At 43.8% G+C, this 10,857-nt stretch overlaps 1 long non-coding RNA gene across 2 annotated transcripts; it reads right to left on the reverse strand.

The window, feature by feature from the left end:
- Positions 1-4,793: 4,793 nt before the first annotated feature.
- LOC123343361 lies at positions 4,794-8,100 on the reverse strand. 2 transcript variants are annotated; one of them, XR_006572216.1, is made up of 4 exons: positions 7,322-8,100; positions 7,130-7,241; positions 6,867-6,914; positions 4,794-5,317 (listed from the first exon to the last, which is right to left on the reverse strand). It is a non-coding gene; the product is annotated as an uncharacterized LOC123343361 (long non-coding RNA). The 2 variants fall into 2 exon arrangements; XR_006572215.1 differs by lacking the exon at positions 7,130-7,241.
- Positions 8,101-10,857: the final 2,757 nt, after the last annotated feature.

A 10,857-nucleotide genomic window follows, 5' to 3' on the forward strand; every position in this document is an offset into this window, starting at 1 on the left:
GTACACTGCTTCCTGCTCCCATCTCCCAAACCCCAATCTGGAAGATCCAGCTCTATGGTGCTTCCAGTTTCCACAGACATGATCCGGCTGTCTCTCTCAGCTCAAGGCTCGATCCCTTACACACACACCAAGCCCTCTGTCTCCAAAGGGAGAAGCAAAATATTACAGGTGGGCAAGTATCTGGTGTGTATGTTGTGGGAATTCTTCAAGTAATCTAATGTTTAAATGAATTCTCTTTGATGGCATTCACAGGTCCTCTTCTGTTTGCATTCTTGACTATCCTAGTATAAAAATGGGAATTTTTAAGTAAACATTGCAGAATATCTGCAGAAAGCCTAAGGCTATGGCTACACTTCCAGCTGGAGATATAATTCCCAGTTCAAGGAGACATATCAAGGCTAGCTCTGATCTAGCTAGTGCACTAAAAATACAGTGTAGCCATGGTAACATTACCATGCTAACTAACAGGAGGGGCTACCCACCCCCAGTACTGTTGTGGCAATTAGTCTAACTTTTGCCTTCTTAGGAAATTACCATGAAAAATAGGTCAATTTATTTTTCAATAAAGAATGTTATAAACAGGTGTAAGACAGAGGGGCTGGATTAGTCCAAACAAAAATGGCCTACTGATATAATTAAGGACGGCTGAGATTATGCTTTTTAAAAAACAGATTATGTAGGTCCCCAAACTAATGAACCAAAATAGGTGTGTAGGATATTAGGCCTAACTGGTGGACAAAGTAATGAGGGGATGGGCTATTCTACCCATCACTCCCCTTTTGGGTCCTTAAAGAAAGAGACTTTGGAGGGGAGTGGGGGAAATACAGAAAGAACAGATGAAGAGAAGAAAAGACAGAGAGGCTACTGAATTGAGCTTCACCATCATGGCTGCTCTCTCACCATCTTTTGGGATCCCGAGCCTTTGTCATCCTGATTCTGACCAGACCAGGCCAGAGAGAGGGATCCTGAGGACATCGTCACCTCTACCAGCTCCAGCTGAATTCCATATGCTATGTGGGATGAAACAGGATCAGATGTTGGCAGCAGCTTCAGCTCGTCCCAACTAAATTCTTCTCTTTTACCCAAAAGGATAGTTATTACATTTGAGACCATTGAAAGGACTATCAAATAAGCGGGGAGGAAGTTCTTTCTAAAAAAAAAGTCCAGGTAAAAAGAAAGGGAAACAAAAATGTTTTAAAAATGCCTTACTTAATACTTATGTTTCAGATGCTTTCACTATTTTTAATTTTTTTCTGTAATAAAAAGTTTAAAAGATTTTTAAGAGCATGTTTGCCTTAGTACTAAGCAAGCTGAAGTCTCCATATGCCTAATCATAGGACTGGAAAAGATCTTGAGATGTCATCTACAGAAGTCTCCCACACTCATGGCAGGACTCTCATCCCTGACAGGTGTTTGTCTAACCTGCTCTTAAAAATCTCCAATGACGAAGATTCCACAACCTTCCTAGGCAGTTTATTCCAGTGCTTATCCCAGACCTTGTCTAACACTGTTTAATGTTGGACAGTGACTGGGTTAACATCTTTGGCCCATTTATTATATCTAAGTTAATATAACAATACATACCATCTGAGATGCTAGGTACCTACTTGGGCAGCTAGCCCCTCCCAGCACTCTGACTATGCTTTATTTTTAGAGCATTAGCTCAACCACAGCTAGTGCTGGTATGTCTCTTTATGCTGACAATTACACCCACAGCTCAAAGTGTAGACCTACTCTACATTTCAGAATCAAGTTCCATGTGCAAATACTTAAGATTATGAATTTCAAAAAATTTATAAATTTCAGTAATAGTACAAGAAGCATGATTCTAACAGGTACACTCAGTCAGGGAACAGAAACATACTATGTGGCCTATGGCAAAAAAAAATAAAATAAAAAAAATAAAAATTAAAGCATGGGAACTAAATTTAAGCATATACATGGCCTTATTTTCATTATCATGACCACTGATATGGAGCTTCAGATGCTGAGCGCCTCTGAAAGTCAGGTCACTTTTATTTAAGTGTTCAAATAGAATCAGAGATTTGGAATGTAGAATCTGACAATTAAATAGTCGCAAACAAGCAAACGACAAAATTATTCTTAGCTATTATTAGCCAAAAATACTTGAATGTAAACAGAAAATGAAAAAAAATATAATCTGTTGGTAGACATTTCATAAACAGAAAAAGTAGTATTACTGGAATAAGATACACATTATTAATTCTTCACCCATTTCTACAACTATGAACTGCCTTCTCTCTTTTCAAACATTGCCTTTGTGCTGGGAAGAGTGAACCACCAACAGGTTCCTTCCAAGAATGTCTCCAGGATGATATTCATACCCAGTGCAATGGAGTTGCAGCAGGCCAATTTCATCCTGGTGCCTTTAGAGAGGGCTGGAACTAGTTCTGAATAGATCGTTCCATAAATCTTTGCTGTTCTGGAACCTGACCACATTCTGCCTTCTCTAATCTTTTCACGTTCTTTGAGAGATCTCCCATCTGTTGTTGTCTTCCCAAGAGCTATGTTCTACTCTTGATCTCTTTTTACACATTTTGATATAAAGTCCTTTTCAGGATTTAATATCAACAGTTTTAGCTTTAACAACAACTTACGTTAATTTTATTTTAGCTTTAAACTGTCAAGTTTCTTGGGTTTACATTGGAAAGGGCTTATAGTATGATCAAATCACAAGAACCCTAATTTTAAAATTTGTGGGTTGACATAAATAGTATGTACTAAACTGTCCTGTACAATGGATACAGGAACAGGATCTAACAATTCCAAGGATGAGAGGAACAGGATCAAAGCCAGGCTTCGTAGACATATTTAATAATGTATTTCTGGTAAAACAAAGTTTACAACATGGCCCCTGTTTGCAAAAAGGACATTGTTTTGTCATGTTCTTCTTGTACATTCCTTGTGAGACTCAAAGTGTTATTTTATGTGTTATTCATAAAAACAACTGTCAGTTCTGTATGGATGTACCACTGTGTTATGGGGATTAATCAAAAGGAAATGGGTATGTCAAAATCATTGTGTCATTAAGAATCCTTTGCCAATAAAGTAGAATTCATAGTATGGTCAACAGAGTGAATGCCTAATGCATGAAGTTGCACTGGATCTTCTGCACTTCCTGGAAAAGTGATACAGAATAATTTCCAAATACAATTGTTTATGCTTTTATTCAACCAAATATTCTGTAAGAGAAAAAAAACCAAGGGAAATATTGTGTGAAGATTCCCCTCACTGTGCTTTTCTACTGCCCTTCAGTATAGAACATTGCCTTAAACACTAACAATAGGGGAATGGAAGGAGGAAAAAGTATTTTCCTCCCAAGCATTATCAAATAGTAAAAATCTATGTTGCTGACTACATAGATGCGTACTATGTATTGTATTTGAAACCAACGTACATTTTAGTTTAATTAGATAATAGCTGTAGTCATTTGAATCCCAAATTTCATCCACTGATTGCTTTTGGCATGTAGATACGCAGGGGCCCAAAGCCAGGAGCTGATACATGGCATGAGCTTCCTTGATGACTTCACACTTGTGAACCAACTTCTAAAAAACACATATGTGGGATGTCATAACTGAAAAACAAAACTAAGGTTCAGTACATCCTTTATGTTAAATGGGGAAAATGAAATAGATAGGGGGAGAAGAGATAATGGGGAGCATGAAAAGAGACAGCTGGGAGATGGAAGTGAGATTTAAATTGTCCTTCCTCCCTCACCTCCAAATACCAACCAAGCCTTCAGTAGTACTTTGCATTGTTAAAAGAAACCCTGAAAGGGAATTGTTCAATGTTCCAATTTTTTTTTTATAACAGAAAGTGAGTTAAACACAGCTATTGGGCCAAAAACTTCTGCTGAAAAGGACCTACGGGGATTAATGTTGACTGAAAATTAGAAGATCAACAGCACATGAATCTAGGCTGATGTACGAGTATTATGAAAGGGAATGCTGACAAAATGCTGACATAACTCTGAAAGGATGCTACTGTGTTAAAAAACAATAATACAGGGAGCTTTGTTGTAATGCTGACTTACGTAAAGAGTAAATAAAAGGAGACTCGTATAAAATTGAATTAAAGTGATGTTAATGATCAAATAAACCCACAGGAAATGGAGAGAGAATTCTAGCATCTCTCCCATCCCATTGTGTCTATGTACTGAAGCATACATAGCCCTCCATCACCAGATCTCAGTCAGTGAAAGAGCTTCCATAGCCTGCAACAAATGTGCATTGGCTATTGTTAAGTGGCTAACAATGAGTAAATTATCAAATGAGGATTACAGGAAAATGAGGAAACATCCAGAAAGGCAAAAAACAAACAAAAAAAACCACAGCCCTATTATGATCCAGGAGTTTTCAATTGGCAGTGAAGTCACTTAAGAAGCGTGAAAAAGTTATATAGAAAGACAGACAGGAAGCACACCAAGAACTTAATGAATCCTACTGGGCAAAATACTTTAAAAAATGCACATCTGCTTTCCACACTCACCAGTGAGGCAACCATTGGTTGTACAAGCTGAGCTAAGAGAAGATCATCTGGTGTAAATTTATTTTTATATATTATACACACACGCTTTGAAGAAAATATTTCCCAAAATTGATCAAATGAACTGCTTCAAAGTGTTATCAGTACTAATAATAACTTAACTCTGGTAAAGCTAGAAATATTCAAGGCTTGATTCTCCATTCTGATGCACCATGACACCAATAGAAATCTATTTATTTCCATTGTAAAAACTTATGTAACAGATTTGAGAACTGGGCCCTTGGTTTAATGTACCTGTTTCCCTCACATGTGCACCTTAGGATGGCTCAAGGCAATTTAGAGAATGAGATCCTCACATCGTTCCAGTGAGATATAGAGCTGTCCCACCAGGGAAAAAAGTCACACCATCCCTGGACTCTGTAGCAGCTTCATTTAAATTAAAAACAGACTTTTAATTAACTGAATGAATAGTATACTTTGTACAGTAGCTACAATGTTAGTCATGTTTATCTACAATGTGATTTATTTTACAGGGACCCCATATTTTAGTTTTCAATATGTAAAAGATTGATTAATTACACAACTGCACCGTGGAAATTGTCTTTGGGGCAGCTGGAAGTTTTGGCTGCTTTTGGCATCTTCAGAGGCAGATTGGGGTTGTGGGATAAAACTGTTAAAATGAGCAGCAGTGAAATAGTCAATAGTGTTGATATTTAAATTGTCATTAGGTAGCCAACACCACATTGAGATAGATCCTCTCATTCTGTTTCACTTCTCTTACAGCTGTTGTCCAGTCTGTCTGCAGATTCTGGAAAACAACAATGCACTGTTTGTAACTGGTATTCACTTCTTGTTTTCAAAGTCATCTTTACAGTCCTGAGGACCAGAAACACAATATTTTAAACATCAAGACTATAGATTCTTGAGCACAGTTCTGTGGGAGGAAAGGGTACTGGGTGGATTCTGTGGCTGCAGTTGCCAAATACACAGAGCCCACACCATGCTCTTTCAGTAGAAGAATGAACCTGAAATATAATTTTAAAAAGCGGCTATCTTTGTCTGGTGCCAGTTGTTTTTGTAGGGTTGCCTTGTTTATATTGTAAACAGGGGAGCCAAAACATGTATACTCACTAGAGCCTATTTTTAGTCATCCATAAGCTTTTCCAAAATAGCAAGTGAATCTTGAATTCATGTAACCCATCATATGGCATGGGGAAATCTCCCTTTCCCTGAATTTGGCCAAGCAGCATCTTGCTGTCATTAGGAGGTACAAGATTAATTTAGATATTTTAAAGAGTTTTTTTAAGATGGTGGGCTTAGAAATAGCAGAGTATTGAGAAGTAGCCAAGAACCAGTGGTTTTGAAGATTAAGGATATGCATCCAAAAATAGCCACCTTGCAAAAGCATGAAATACTACTAAATATAATAACCCCGTCCTGTGACTCTCAGCCCATCCACAATCATATATGCTACCAGGCAGCACGATCATTATAATGCCTGGTCCTGCTTTGCTATTGGTTCGCTGCCCTACCATCTCCCAGGTCTGTTAAAGCTACAGAGAGAGAGTTACTGCTGCTTAGGGCAACAATAACTTACAATGCAAATTGCACTGTAAATTTTGCTGCCTTGACAGTGCAACGTGTCACATTGAACATTTTACCTCTATGTGGTTAAAAACAAAGGACCAAAATCTCTATCCCAACTCACAGCCCTTTCACTTACATGCCACCACTTCAGTGGGACTGTAAAGGATGGAAGGGAGGTTAGAATTTGTCCCTAAAGCTTAAAGTAACAGCGAGGCCATTCTAGATATAAAATAATTGCTGATTTCAAATGTCACTGACGCTGGCCCTGACTTGGTTCACCTTTTATACACATTTACCATGGGCTAAATATTCACACAAGTGAACAGTAGTTAGTTTACACTGTGTTTGGAATATTTTTGAATACAGGTCACGGGTTTGTTTGTTTTTTCCACCCTGAGTTAGAATTCAGTTCAGGTAAACAGACTATCCCTTAGGAAACTAAATATGGCAACTACTCAGAGAGATTAAATGAGATTGTATGTTGTTTTTGTAAATTGCAATTAGACAGCCAACAGCTTCACTTGTAAATACCAGACTGTAAAGGATAAAAGACCAGTGCCTGCTTCCTTCAATAAAATGCCTGTGTTCCCCCCCCCCGGAGACAAAAAGCCAATTGTACTGGAAAATTATTTCAGTCCATCTAATTGGACACATCCCATGTATACCATATCTTTCCCCATTATGTGACCACAAATGTGGTCTTTATTCCTTAACATGTGAAAAGCAGGTGCTGTAGAGTCAGAATGCTTCTCTCTTGAGGTAAAACTTACCCCTTTTCAGAAGGGCTCCATGCTACTGTTGGGATGAGGTGCTATAGTCTGTAAAGGTAGTGGAACAAGAATACTATAAAGTGCATGAGGTGTTTTACCAGACCATTTCCAAGCCCTGCATGAGGATATAAAGTAGGTAGGAGCAAGTCCACCCTACAACAGCTGCCTAAATCCCACTGTGGATCTAGCCCCCAAAATCCTATTTTCAGAAAAAGATTCCTAGTAACAAAAAAAAAATCAGGAGACAAAAATATGTTATTCACCTGAATCATCCCTGGAGAAAAAGAAAATATTGTTCAAAGTTTCTCAAGACACATTTCCAAGAGGTTTTAAGAATTTGAATTTTTCCTAAAACAAATTGTTTTCCTTAAGTGCCTAGAAAACAAGAACTTTATTCAGGACAATCAAGTCTATTGTTGAGAGTGTGCATATGGTTAATTTTATTTAACTCTCACCTTTTGTTCACCTCCCACCACCTCCTTGAATAGGGAACATTCTCTTGAGCAAGTGAATGAAATGCACGGCACCCTCTGAGAGCACAACCAGTGCTGTATTAGCAGAAGTGAATAGTGATGCACTTTTCACTTCTCTCTATAGGGCCTCATCCAAAGCCCAGTTAAGTCAATATGAGTCTAGAAGGCTTGCACAAGCACCACTCAAGTCCTTGAATGGGGTATAGGTGTTCTTTTCCATTACTCTTATAGACTACATAGCCTCATTCCAACAGTAATACAAAGCCCTCAGCTCCTGAGGCAAGGAAGGAGAGATTTGTGATGGGTTCCCTCACCACCCACAGCACCTCCTCCTAGCTATCCTGACAGTCAGCTCTGCCAAGTGCTTCAGCCTCCTCAGTGGTTTCTCTACCCATCTTCTGTCTACACCCTCTTTCTCTCCCCTTCTCAGAGTGGCACCTTGCAGTTTCTGGCTTGGCCTTCCAGCCAGGTCACTAAGTTCATTCCCTTCCAGGGAAATCACAGTCCTTCCTGATCAACTGTCTAGCTGATATCTCCAATACCCTGTGCCACTAGCCATAGTGGAACCCACCCCATCCTCTACACTGTGTTCCAGCCTAGGGACCCTATAATGTGCAGCCCAGGCCTGTACGGTCTTAGTCCTTGCTGCTGTTTCCCTGGGCTTCTACCTAGATCACTAGATCCCAGCCTCTCAACTCCCTCCTTTCAGAGAATAACTACAGCCCTCCTTGCTGCTGCAGCTCCTGGGCTTTTTACAGGTCCTTCCTATTCCTGCCCAGCTGTGCCTGACTCTAATTAGTGGCCTTCTTGTAGCCTATATCTCTCTCCTACTGGCTGCTTAATTGGTCAATTAGGCTCACCTGGCCTAATTTACCATCTCAGGAGCCAGTGTGGGGAATACACCCATCACATGGTCCCTCATGGTTTTGGCTCTCACTCCACTACCCACCCACACTCACTCACTTTGTTCCTCTACTTCATTCTTCCTTCCTGTGTCTTTTGTACCATCTGGGCTAGTGAATTAATTAGCCTTTTAACTCTCTCCCGCCCACCCCAATCTATCAGTTGAAAGCAGTTCCCACAGTCATGTGTGCAGCGGGGCAACTAATTGGAGTTGCAGTGAGCAGAGTACTGGCCCAGCTTCTGTTGCTCAGGGTGTTTTATCAGAACCCCCTGGCCTGGCATGGAGGGACACCAGAGACCCCTGAGACATGGTCCAGCCTGACCAGACCTACACCATCCCGGGCCACACCATCTTTGATAACTTGTTTTTGGTCCGGGACCTCCTGGAGCTCAGGTATAGGGATAGTCTGTTGTTCGCTCTCCTGTCCCTGGATCAGGAGAAGGCATTCAACAGGAAGGACCAAGGGTATCTCCTGGCACTCTGTGGGCATTTGGCTTCAGGCCCCAATTTATGGGTTTTCTCTAGGTGCTGTACACCTCCGCGGAGTGTTTGGTCAGGCTCAACTGGACCCTGACAGAGGCGGTCAGCTTCGGGCAGGGGATTCATCAGGAGTGTCTGCTGTCAGGCCAGCTATATACTCTGGCGATCGAGCCCTTCCTCTGTCTCCTCCATCGGAGGTTGAAGGGGTTGGTGTTCCATGAGCCAGAGATGCAGCTGGTCCTGTCAGCTTACGCCGACGACGTGCTCCTCATGGTCCAGGACCTGGGCGACCTGGTGCGGGTGGAGGCCTGCCAGGTGATCTAGTCAGCGGCCTCCTCCACTCGGGTCAACTGGGTCAAGAGCTCTGGCCTGATGGTTGAGGCAGGGTGGCAGACAAGCTCCCTCTCACCCGTGCTTCAAGCCATTCGGTGGAGCATGGGTCCACTGCTCTATCTTGGTGTTTACCTTTCCATCACGCATCCTTCTCTGCCGCAGAACTGGCAGGATTTGGAGGCCAGGGTGGGTGAGAGGCTGCGGAGATGGACAGGACTCCTCCTGGGCACTAGGGCACTGGTACTGAACCAACTGGTCCTGTCCATGCTCTGGCACTGGCTCAATACCTTGAGCCCGGCCCAGGGGATCCTGACCTGGCTCTAGAGGATAGCTCTGGAGTTCTTCTGACCAGGACTGCACTGGGTCTCTGCAGGGGTCCTGAGTCTTTCCCTGGAGGGGACAGGGCCTGGTCTGCCTCTGCAGCCAGGTCCATGTCTTCTGCCTCCAGGCCCTACAGAGACTCCTTTATGGTGCAGATAGTCCAGTGTGGAGCACGTTGGTGCACGCCTTTCTCTGCCACCTCTGAGGGCTCTGATATGACTGGCAGCTCTTTTTTCTCCACCCAAGGGGTCTTCCGCGAGACCTCCCTGAGCTGCCGGTCTTCTACCACAACCTCCTCCAGACCTGGAAGCTGTTCTCGGCAACCAGGTCCATTATGTCCACCAAGAGGGCAGACCTCCTTGCGGAGCCTCCTGCTACACGGGTGTGCAGGTGGTGGAGTCCCCCTCGGTGCGCCAGAGGCTGGTCCTGGCAGAAACCAACAGAATCTGAGACCTCCTGGACTATGACAACAGGCACTGGATGGATCTCCGAGCACTCGGTCGGCGCATGGGGCTCTCCACCCTTCTGACCCACCCTGCATGTGCTCCATGAGGTGGGGGCAGCCTTCCCTCTGTCACTCCACCCCTGCCTCCCCGATGCCATCACCCTCGCCCCTTGGACCTACCCACATAGGCTAGCCCTCCACTGTCACTACCACCTTGGAGGGCTGAGTGCTTTTTCAGGGGAAGCACAGCAAGTGGAAAGTGTGAACTCAGCACCTCCACCTTGGTGTGGAGCGGGAGGAGGCCCCTGTAACACCATGAGGGGGCTGCTGCTGCCAAGCCCTCCGCTGCCGTCCCTCCCCTCCCAAAAAGGCCAGTGGGGGAACCAACCAAGGAGACATTTGGCAGCAGATGGAGGAAGGTGTCACCTCCTCCCAGAGTCCTTTCCTAAGGAGGCCTTGGAGGGAGCTCCCTCCACCACCCCCCTTCTGTCTTTCATGCCCTCCATTGGCACCACGCTAGAAATTGCCCCAGTTGCTGACTGGGAGGACCTGTGGTGTGGGTGGAGACCTGCACTCCATCTTCTAGGAGATCGAGGCCCTGGGTCTGACCCCTGTCTTTCTGGGGGACAACAGTCTGGGTGATGGCTTTGTCGCACCACCCTCTCTTCCTCTCTCCCCCTTTCCCCAGGCTGCGATCTGCACTTTCACTTTTGGGGCACCCCAGCCTCACCCACCTGCCTGGCCATAGAAGGCACTCTGTTAGAGGCTGCCAGATCCATTATGACAATGGCCAGTGCCAAACAGCTAGGCCCCAAGCCTTTGGGTGTGTCCCTCTCTGAGGTGGTGCAGCTGCCCTCTTTACAATCTGGGGGCCTGGACCTAAGCAATCCCCTGCCTGCTGCCATGGTTGTGGGTGTCACGCCCAGCGTCGCACCCAGGCCTGGCATTGTAGATGGCCTCCTTCCCACATGCGCCCCCTTTGCCCCCATGCCCGGTCAAGTGGTGTTATACCACTGGCCTAGTTGTTGGGGGCCC

This window comes from Mauremys mutica, chromosome 10, assembly GCF_020497125.1.
Source record: "Mauremys mutica isolate MM-2020 ecotype Southern chromosome 10, ASM2049712v1, whole genome shotgun sequence".
In the NCBI taxonomy this organism is placed as follows: domain Eukaryota; kingdom Metazoa; phylum Chordata; order Testudines; family Geoemydidae; genus Mauremys; species Mauremys mutica.